This window comes from Helianthus annuus, chromosome 3 (assembly GCF_002127325.2).
Source record: "Helianthus annuus cultivar XRQ/B chromosome 3, HanXRQr2.0-SUNRISE, whole genome shotgun sequence".
NCBI classification, from domain to species: Eukaryota; Viridiplantae; Streptophyta; class Magnoliopsida; order Asterales; family Asteraceae; genus Helianthus; species Helianthus annuus.
In genome coordinates this window covers 23,186,175-23,198,539 of record NC_035435.2, presented here as the reverse complement: position 1 = coordinate 23,198,539, position 12,365 = coordinate 23,186,175, and positions in this window count along the sequence as shown.

Here is a 12,365-nt window from a genome sequence, read left to right as displayed (position 1 = left end):
TAACTCCTCGCAAAACCTCAGTTTATCGAGAAAGATCCCCATGATCTTATCGATAGATTCGCCTTTCTACCTAAGCTGAATGAATTCTTCCTTGATTCGGTTAATAACTGCTTTGGGGCTGTGGTGTTTAAGGAATGGCACCTTAAACTCATCCCATGTCATCGCTCTTGCCGCTTCGCTTCCAATTTCCTTTTTCTTATTATCCCACCAGTCTTTTGCTTGACCCCTCAGCTGACCCGTGCCATAAGCTACGAAGTCATTTGTATCGCAGTGGGTTCTCTCAAATACCCCCCTCAATATCACTTAACCAACGTTGGCATATTAACAGATCCACCTCTCCATTATAAAGTGGTGGTTTACATGCCATGAATTACTTGTACGAGCAGCCCTTGCGTTCTCCCGACTTTTCTTTAGCTATGTTGGTATTATCCACCAACTTCTTGATTCTCTCATCAACTACCGATAGTACCGTGTTCTGGATTTTATCAATAAAGCCGGATAAGCTGTTTCAATTGCCTTTCCAACTTCCTTGGCAATCACTTCCTTCATTTGCTCGGTGACTATCGGCACCGCATTAACATTACCTTCGTCCGTCATCTTTAAAAGCTGAAATATATATACCAACCGTTAAACATTTCCTCTATAATAAATGTTTTATTTTCTTCGATTTAGCCAAGTTCATAACTTGCTTTAACCGTTCTAATTTAATGCACCTTCCGGGTTTGAGTGTGTTAACACACCCTTCCCGTGCACATCAATACATACTTCTCTTCTATATATTATAAATCTACTAAAACAATTAACTCTTACCGGATGTTTGATCAAGCTTGAACCGAACACACCTTGTTAATAACCTTGAGCTCTGATTACCAACTTGTAACACTCATCTTATAATACTATTGTTTAATCAAAAAATAACGGGCTTTTTAAAACGAAATACATAGCTAACAAAAACTTAGTTAATAAAGTAAGATGTACTTCATTATAGCATTTAAACATAGTCAACTAACTAGATTAAAATATTCAACGTTTAGAAGTGTTTACAAAACAACATGGTTTGAACTAGATTAGATTATCGCAGAAGAATTCAAAACTTGTGTTCGGTTCTTGATTTCCTTGCTTGATCAACACCCATAACGAAACGAGCATTACCTAGGGTCAAAACCACATCAATTATTAGTTTTGACATCATAATATCAAATAAATTCAAGTTCTATTGCTAAACAACGAAAAACAAACAAAATCATAATTTTATTTCAAACCGACCGTAGGTTACGGTTTGCCAAGCTCAAAACAGGACTGCCAGACTGTGAGCCACGGTTCAGAACCGTGGCCTACGGTTCACCCAGCTTAAAGCAGAACTGCTAGACTGTGAGCCACGGTTCAGAACCGTGACCCACGGTTCAGAACCGTGACCCACGGTTCGCCCAGCTCAGCCTTCTTTATTTATTTATTTTTTGCTTAATTTCTCATAACTTTTTATTTACATATCCGTTTTAGCCGATTTTTTTTCCTATATGTCCGTATTAAGATTACGGATCTAGCCACATAAATTTCACTTAACGAAACCAGGATTGTGAAAAAATGGCCCACAAAATCCTTGTTTCGATTATTCGACCCGTTAACTATGTGTGCAAATTGTTCGCGAATTTATTCTTTGGCATTCTAATCTTATTTACCCATTCCCCGGGCTTGAAATTCTTGGCGTATCCGTACCATTACATGGCTTAACGCTCGTATTCGAATTTCATGCATGTTTTTTCTATAAATTCAAGCATTGCCACTTTATGCAATTCCTACAACTAGTTTCTACCATTCGACCCGATAACACGGATTCATAACCTTAACTTAGTATAACCATTCATTACTAAAATTGCTATCTAGCACCAGCGCAATATGAGGCTTTCAAATCTTAACGCGTAAGAATCGATATAAGGACATAGTTTTGACCCGTTTAGTTGACGAGTGAAAATCCTCACTTTAATGTCAAGCCAACTATTTCTAACCAATATTTTGACCCGTTTGAATGTCGAGTGGGCTTCGCCACTTAAATGACACGTCAAACGCATATACTACATTATGACACCATTAACAAGCTAAAACCAAACGTTTATATGTAATGTAATGGGACCAAAGTCATGTACCTTTCAAAGCACCCCATTCAGTCGCGCGTCACCACCGGCTTGTCCACTTGACGCTTCGGTTTCCTTTCCTATAGAGTTCAATCACAACCCTTTTAGAACTCTTTTGTTTACATGTAACGCGTAATTTGCCATAACTCCACAAACATACGTTTTAGCTCAAATTTCCAGTTTTTAATCTTCTTTTAGGCATTTTCACAAACACCTTGAAGGCACAATTTCTCACAACTTATAATTAAGTTCAATATTTGTCCGTTAGTCAAGATAAACATCAATTTAGGCAAGTTCACTTCAGTTTTCACATTAATCGAATCTAAACTTGTTTCATAGAACTCAAATTACACTAAGATAACATTATAATCCTAGTGTTCAACATGTTTCTACAAAACCCACTTTCACAAGAGTTAGGCAAAATTCCAACAAGTAATTGACTAGGGTTAATCCCTAGATACTATTTCATTCAAAACAACTATCATGCAACATCAAATTCGAATTCCTATGTTCATTCAGAAATTTTAGATGAGAATTTTCTACAAAATTTACATACCATATGACCCCTTTCACCGAGGTGATCACAAATCTATGTTCGGATTTTGATTTGGGACTGAAATTGGTCTTCAATTTTGATCAAAAGCATGAACTAGGGTTTTGGAGAGTTCTGGTCGCCTCCCTGCGTTTGGTCGATCTTCAACACACTCAAATGTGTGTTAATTAAAATTTTTTTTATTAAATCAAGTTTCAAGTTTAACACTTTAGCCCCTCAATTTCTCCGTAGTTTATATTTTGAATGTTTCAATCGCACTTATGAGTTACTACAAGAATTGTACTAACTGGGTTATTTAGTCCTAGTTAATTTGTTCTTGTTTATTTTGTGCTTTATAATTTTAATATATAGTTTTCTATTTTCGGGGTGTTACATGTGCATTCTAGTATTCCATTTTGTGCTATGTGACGTTTAATCCAGGGTGTGTAGTTCCACCTTAACAATAGTAGCGCTATAGGGGGTGCACCTCTCCCACTATTCTCAGGGGGTATTGTTAGGAGGATTCTAGTTTACCTTGAGTCTTGGGTAAGCACTAAAGCATCAGCATTAGGATACTTGGGCTATCACTACGTGGACTGCGACACAAGCATGGTTAAAACTATTTTTATTACTTACCTTATGGATATGAGTCGTTTTAATCTTTTATTCTATTATCAAACTTGTATACTCGCCAATACTTTTGTATTGATATTTTAATACATGTTGCAGGATGATAGGTTGCTAAGCGAACTCTTGGAAATCAAGCTAGGAGATGCCAAGAAACGTCGCCTAGTTAATTTAGTCATTTGAACAATTGAAACAATGTTTGTTATGTTTGATAATTGTTATTTGTGGTTGATGGATGTTTTTAGACAATTACTGTGAAATCTATTTAATGTCTATCGAAATATTTAGTGTTATGGGAATCTCATGAGCAATCTGAACGCCTAGTGCTCGCACCCCGATGTTTCCGCCATCGGTTGGGGTGTGACAGATTGGTATCAGAGCCATAACTATAGGGAATTAGGATAGGTAGGAATACTTGCCCTAGTCTATAGTTCTAGGAACCTTGACTCTTATTTCTTATTTAAGACTTATGCATTCTATCGTATCTGCTTCCTAGCAGCACATGTTCCTGTTAAACTTACATGCCTTTCCTAAGGCTAACATAATCTACACTTGATACTTAAAAAGGCAGTTCATCAGTGTTTGTATTTTGCACGAGATTTACCCTCAAGTCAGGAGTGACATCCGAACCTTGATGGAAACTCTCCATATTATTCTAGTAGGTCTTGTCTACAGATAAGTACCAACGCTATTAGGGTACGATGTTGTCAAGATAGAGGTGAAACTCAGACCTTGATAACTAGTCCCACTCTGTGATAATTTTATGTCTTGCCAAAGTCTCGCAACTTCCAATCAATTAGGAACATGAAATGACTAAAAGGACGAATATCGTGGGCCTAACATCGATGACGTATTTGTCTAAGTAAGTCAAGACACGCTACCTTAATTCGAAAGGGGTTCGAATCACTTTGGTTAGTCACCATTCCCCTACCCGGAACAATCCTATGTTTTATAAAGCCTATCTTTTATGATATCTCGATTTTATGTATGAGATTTTAGCTTGATTCTTCTTTCATTTTGGAATGCTTTTACATAACTCACACGTGGTCGGCAATCTAAAACGTTAACTCTAATCTCGGGAACGAACTAAATTTATGATGCTTTATACGATGTGTAATCTAAGTAAAAATCCTGAGATACTATCTGAAATCTATATGAAGGATATATGTGTGTGATGTTGTGGGTGTGGAACACTACATGGCATGGAAATACGAGACAGCAGTGGCATGTCTGAAGTATGGTGGATACGCCGCTGGTACTTCCTATATATAAGTGCTTCCGACATGATTACCAACTTTCGTACCAAGTGCCATGAAGACTTAGTGTTTGCAGATTGGTATGGAGAATGTTGAGACCTAATCTACGTGAAGTCTATGTAATCTATTGAGTTAGTCTATGTAATATATGGGAAGTCTAAGAAATCTATGTGAACTCTAAAACTACTCGTATATCCTATGAGAAATCTATGTATGAACTATGTGTACTCTATGTAATCTATTGAGTTAATCTATGATGATTGTAACAACTGTCGCTAAAATCAATAATTAGGACAATAATTAGTCAATAAGAAAACCCTAATTAAGACACCCAAGTAATTCTGCATTAGCCCTAGAATTTTCAGAACAATCGGAATTAGGATCAAGACCCCTAAAACTCGAAGGGGGCAAACTCTAGTTGATAATTATCTAAATTAAAACGTTGCACAGTTCTGATTGGTTAATTTCTTGAGTCACCTAAGCTATAACCGAGCCTAGGCAGCCTATGAATTAGACTGCTTAGCTTACGGACCGTAAGGGTCAGGGCATACGGTCCGTAAGCGAGCCTCAAAAATTCCTATAAATAGCCGACATTGGCACTTAGCTTCTGGTGTTAAAACGTCGCACAAATTCTGTCTGTACGACGAGTTAGAGCAATTACAGTTCACAACACACACACACGAATCACGAGATGCTGCCGCAATCAGGGTAATAACTCGATCGCTATTACGACTCAACGTCCGATCAATTATAACTATCCAACGATTGTCCGAGTGATGCTCAAATTGAGCTTGTACTTTGTTATTCATTGTGATTTCAACTTGAATGTTTGAGTGCTGTTCGAATTCGGACTATGCTCTGTCATTCGTTGTGAATCCATTGGATTGTTAAGTATCGCACTTGATAATAGTTGTGAGGGTTTAATCTCGTGAATTGACGTAACTGCTGAATTAGTTACTAATCCCGTTTGTGTGTGCATTGTTATTTAAATTAGGTTAGAAGGCTAAACAGTAAAGCTTATACTCTGCTCGTAAATCTGCAATGTGAGTCATTCTCTTTTTATCAACTGTTTTACAAAACTCCAAGTTATTTTTAAAGTTATAATTACAGTGATTAAGTCTATGTAATCACCAAGTTACAGCCGGTATGTGGGCTTTTGTATACATTACTTATTTCCCGTCACACTTGGACAACGAGTTAGCCAAGGGGTGATCTGACCACAGTCACAGACACCATTTGGACAACGAGATAGCCAATGGGTAGTCGAGTGACAAGTACTGTGGGTAGTTGGTTTGATATCAGAAACATTGTAATTCCCCTTAATACTGTAGATTATAACAAATGTGTCGTTTTCAGTAAAATGAATGATTCACTCAGTATTTCCCCCCTGACAAAACCTTTTTCAAACATGTTTCAGGTGATCTGTTGTGAGCAAGGAAAAGTGCCGTGGAGCACTCTCAGCTTAGAAAAGTGGCTCAATGTAAATAAATAAAAGAAACATGTTTTGAAAATAAAGATTTCCCTGAGAAATCACATTATTGTAAAGTACGGGAATTTATCCCTAAATTATGAAACGAGCAGTTTAAATTATTGAAAGATCCTGTTTTAAAAAGACTTCCGCTGTCGCCTAAATTAAATACCACGGGATTCCTGTCCCGCGGCTCCTAAAACGGGTAAAACCGGGTTGGGGGCCGTGACAATGATCCATTGAGTAATCTATGAAAATCTATTTGAGTAATCTATGTGAATCTATCTGAACAATCTATGTGCATATGATGGTGATGATAATGATGATGGGTAAATTGTTATGTTGGTAATTACGACACGTAACATGACACCGAGTACGAGGCGAAGGCGATGTGCCCGAAGCGTGGTGGATACACCGCTGGTACTTCCTATATATAAGAGTTTTTGACATGTTGCCAAACTTCGTATAACGTGCCATGTGAAGGTCGTGAATTTGTGGTGTTAAATCTAGATTCTCTAATTTATCTATCGTGTGCGAATCATTATTGTGAGACTTCGTAATCTAGACTTATACGATCCTCTTGTTGGATCTTTAGGATGTCTTCTCGAAAGCTATCCGACACTCTCAAGAAATCCAGGGAGAAGTCTCAGAAAAAGATGATGTCCTTCATGGCCGACCAGATTGCTCGAGTCGTGCCAAAGATCGTCTCTGAGATCCAAGGAGTGGAGTTATTCGTCAAGGTAAGGAAATCACTCCTATCTCGATGACATGTCTCCATTTTGGTGTTACAAAGAATGTAAACAAAATTGAGTGACGTTTTGAAATCATGCATATGTATAATGTATGAAAAGATTTAGTATGATGTGTGTGTGATAAAAATGATCTCGAAAATAAATTTGAATTTGAAATGAGATAATTGTATCATATAAAAGCGATGATAGTAAAGCATAGGTTTGATTAAAACTTGGATTGTTCCGAAATGAAACTTTGACTAAACCAAAGTGATCGAAAATTCTTTTGAATTTGAGAAACATGCTTTGGCCTAATAAGTGGAATACTCTCGCCGATATCTCGGTTAACGGTATTCACCCTTCCAGTTACTACATGCCCCAATTCAATCGAAAATTTGAGACTTGGTGGGATTTATAAAATCAAGGAGTGGGACTAGTCGACGAGGTGTGGGTTTCACCCCTAACTTGACGACTTTGTACCCTAAGTGTGGTTGGTACTCGTCGGGTCAAAATTTTATTTCGACACGTTGACGAGGGTCCACTAGAATTTGAAATTTGAAATTACCATTAAGATGTGGATTTCACTCCTAACTTAACGGTGTAATTTAATAAAAAAAAATAGAATCAAGCGGAATGAGATTCGTTTACCAAATTGTGGGATTCACGTCTATTTTGGTAAATTCGTCCCGTTTGTATAATATGAGAATTTTCGAGTTTAGTGAAATCGAGTAAAATGCCTTAGTAAAAAGGCGTATGTTGATGAACAATAAAACAAGTATCATTACATAAGAAAATATGTCAAGAATAACACATAAAGGATAGAACAATGAAATGAGTTATTAACATATAATAAAACAAGTATTAACACATCAGAATAGCATGTCAGGTATTAACACGTAAGTGACATAAATGTTTGAAAGTTCAAAAGAGAATAAATAAGAAGCAAATAAAGTGGCATGCAAATAGTTTCAAGCAAATCATAAGAATAAATCTCTAAAACCATAAACTAGGCAAAAGCATTCCTACTTTTCCTAATTCCCTATAGTTATGGCTCTGATACCAATCTGTCACACCCCAACTGATGGCGGAAACATCGGAGTGAGACGAAAACGAGATTGCAAGAGACTTCATAACACTATTTGTGACAATAATTAAATAATGAATTTCATTTCATTTCTAAAAGTTGATTACAAAGGTTAAAATCAAATACAACAACTTGAAATACAATATCTTCAATACAAGAATACAACAAACAAGTACATTAACTTAAGACGTCTAAGTGTGTATCTAAGCATCATCGCTACTTCAAGTTCAAAGCGTCGTCATCATCAACCTGTAACATGTTTAAAATAACGATCAATTCAAAAGCAAAGGCGGGTATACAAGTTTGATACATACATAGCATAAAAAGATGATTAAACAATTCCTCGTAGCAAGCATGTGATACAAGATAAACCTTAAATTCGGCATGTGTGTAACATATCAAACTAATGACGAAACACAATATGCTCATGACATAATCACAAGTCTACGGGCGGTGCGTTAATCCTATAGCGCTATATATGTCACGGATAGGCTCGTATGAAGTTAATGATAAGTCTAACACAAGATGTAATTAACCCAAGTTTAAAGTATCAAGCAATCACGTATACAAGCATGTTATAGGAATGTTTGTGCATTTAAGTAAAATGTTCATGTGTAAGTTTTGGTAAGTAAACATGTTACACCCCAAAAAGTGGTAAACGTAAAGAGGGGAATTCGAGTATACTCACAAAATTGCTAAGTCTCCCGATTATCCAAGTGTTGACGAGTGAATGAGATTAGGAGGGTGGAACACCGAGGTCACCCTATATGGGCAAACGATGGTGCATGAGTAAACGAAATGATGACGAAGGATTTGAAGTGGAATTTTAAAGTATAACTTATTGATATATATGTATATATATAGTTTACATAGTGTAAGTAAAACTTCTAAATTAAATCCATCAAGGGTACATCAAAGATTACTATACATTTATATTTATTTTTATAGAAAAATTATTTGAATCCAATCTGTTTAGTTTTATAATTTTAATGCATTTTGAATTATAGTTTTTTACGAAAATCTGGCAGAGTTTCCTCTGTTTTTGGACGATCCTGACAACTAACGTGTCGATATATTTCCAAAACACAACAGTAAGCACAAGAATATATTTATATGATTCTACGTATGTTTACAAATACATGTTATTTAAAGTTTGGTTCCGTGATAAAATATTAATTAATACAAAGCAATAAAATTTATATTTTCACCATTTTTATTCGTGTCTCATGTTTAACCCGATGACCCGATGGTTGACCGGGTTTGACTGGCTTTGACCACGTCTGACCGAACCAAAGCCCAAGCATCAAGCCGTAACCAAAGCTATAATATGACCCGTCACGCCTCGTGAACCGAACCCGAATCTGTGCAAACCGAACACGAGAATTTGAGCCCAACTTTGAGCCAAACCCAAACAACAAAAAAGAAACAAGAGGATTAATGAACCCGAACCAGGTTTGAGTCGCGACGGAATCGAATAACCAAAACTTGTACCTGAACCGAAACAGATGATGACCAGGGCGGACTGAAGTTGAATGGGACCCAAACCCGAGGCCGGAAGCTAAACCAAAGCCCAAACCCAACTGCACCACGATACCCGAACCTCAGCCTAAACCTGAGCCGTTGACCTGAGACCCGAACACGAGCCATCGGCACCACCGGCATCACTATCGACACCATCCTCAAGGTCGGGCCAGAACACCACCACCGCCGTCGAGGCTCTGCCGCCGACGGCAGATTTGTCGTCGAAAACCTGGTCGGAGCTTCCTGCGTTGTTTCTGGTTTGAAATCTTCACACCCAGCCATCATTCTCTGAAATTCTGAGTCGGCGGAGGGGGTGCCTTGTCGGAAAAAAAAGAACCATCAGGAAGGGGGGTCGCCGGCGTTTGTTCGAGAGGGATTAGAGGGTGGTTTAGGGGTGTCGTTGCTGGAAAGAACAACCACCGACAGCCGGATCCGCCGGTGATCTCACCGGTGACGAAACGGACATGGGAGCAGGGGTGTGTATTCGAGAGATGGAGAGTAGATGGGAGGTGTCGCATGTGTGGTGTAGGGCCGGAGGAGGAGCCGGAGCTGGCCGGAAAAACAACGGCCAGAGGTATCGCCGGTGACCGGATTCGCGAGAGAGGAGACAGAGGATCTTGGTGTGCGGTTGATATAACTGAAGGAGTTTTTTTTAGGGTTTTCAATTATGACAGACCTTTTGTAGTTAGGTTTAACAACTGGGCTTGGGCCCTGGGCCCACAAGCCCGTTACTAGTGCTTTGAGCGGCCCGATCACATCTACGAAATCCGTTTTCGAACCCGGACATCGTTTAATGTCGTAAAATGATGTTTTAGTCCGTAAACGTGTAAAATGGTACCGATACTCGATATTAGTCGCGTCTGTTTGTCGTTAGTTAAAACGCGTATAATGTGCTGTCGTTGTCATTTTACATCCGTTTTTAGTTCAGATTTCGACTGTGATTCCAAAAATGGAAAAACAATCACGTATTTTCTAACTTTAGAAATACGGAAATACGAGGCGTTACAGGTAGTTAACAGACTAACATCGGCAGGGTTCTGGCGACAACCAACACGACATACATCGGTAACGAGCTGGGAAAACTTTTACAAGGAATGTATAACTCGATATCAGAACATCCTTGATTAATACAAGACACAGGAATTCATGGATTTAGGCTGGTTATGATCTCTATTCGGTCATCTTTCCAAACTGCAACACAAGAATATGTGGTTCCCAATTTGTAAGATATCATCACAAAGCCAATGTGTTCTACATGCAGTGTACAGTGTTCTAATATCACCATATTCAGCATCAGTACCCTCAGTACTCTCACACATCCACCGTCGTCGCCACCCAACAAACTCCGGATATTGAAAATACTATCTAAAGAATTACTAAAATTAATTATACGGTTGTTCGGTTTTACACCAAAAGAAAAACTTATATACGGGTCGTATAGCATTATATGACCCGTGTACAGATCTTAAAAACCTAAAAATCTGATCAAACCTCACAAAAATAAACACATTTGGCCGTATAACATTATATTGCTCATATAAAATTGTATTACGGCTCGTATAATGTTATACGGCCCGTATAGATGTAAAACAAAAAAAAAAATATTCCACTGCATTTATTTCTGTGCAAAATCACGTATAACCTTATACGACTCGTATACACTAGAGATATGAAAATAAGATTATAAGGGTGTGTGTATAGAATCAGCCATTCGTTAGTATATGTTAGGAATAAACCACGTCATAGTTAGATTTTAGATCTAATCATTATTTATCTACATAGGTATTAAAGGTTGGTTTAATTTCAAATTTCCCCAAATAAAATAAAATAAGTAAAATCATAATTATAAATGTGAACTATTAAAGAAAGTTGTAGCTATATGGTATAGTAGTATACATAATATACGTATATATTAAAATATTGCATGATGTGTTTATATTTTACTTGCATGAGAGAACCATTATACTTTATGTAAGACCAAGCATAGGAATTTCTAAGCTTTGGGAGACCGAATGGTCGGTTGTACACTTGTGCGCAGTGAGTATTAAAAACCACAATGAAATGAGATTTGTGAGAATCAAGAACTAATTGTGCGTAGTGAGTATTAAAAACCACAATGGAATGAGACTTGTGAGAATCCAGACTAAAGGTGTACGGGGCGTTCTCGGGGAAGGGTTGCGGTGACCCTTGTCCCCGATCGGGAACACCGCCGCCATCAAAGCGGAGACCCGAATCGGGGGGGTCATCCGGCGAGGACTTACCGCGTGGTTTGGCACATTTTTCGAAATAATACCGTTGTCAAACGGTCATTTTTATTAAAAAAAAAAATTCAACTTTTTTAAACAATATATATTTAACCAACCTAAATCAATTTTTTTACCACACTCACCACTCTCAAACTCACACCAAAACTCTCAAACTCAAATCTTTCAAATACAAAATGGATTCCAAGCTTCCGTTTCTTTCTACCCTACCCGACTTTCCCGACGATGGAGATGCATCGTCAAGCGATAGTAGCTTAATTTTCTTCCAAAATTTCATCCAACAAGCGGAGCTACTAGACACGGCATCGTCTAGTAAAAAAAAATTATGTCCGTCGAGATCGTGAGGGGGGCCATGAGACACTCATGGCCGATTATTTTGATGAAAATCCAAAATTTAATGAAGATACTTTTCGTCACAGATTTCGTATGTCCAAGTCTTTGTTCCTAAAAATTGTTAGTGACGTGGAAGCGTATAACGAGTGGTTTAAAGAAGGCTTAGACGGGAGAATGAAGAAAAGTTTTACACCGTTGCAAAAGGTTACTTCGGCAATTAAACAACTTGCAACCGGTAACCCACCAGACGAGGGGGACGAGTATTTAAATATGTCTGAAAGGACCTCTCGTGAGTGCCTTGAATATTTCTGCGAGACGGTCTGTAAAAGGTATGGCGGTGAATTCCTACGTAGACCAACGAGCCACGACGTCGCGCTATTGTATCAGGCTCATGAGGAGAGGCATCACCTACCTGGT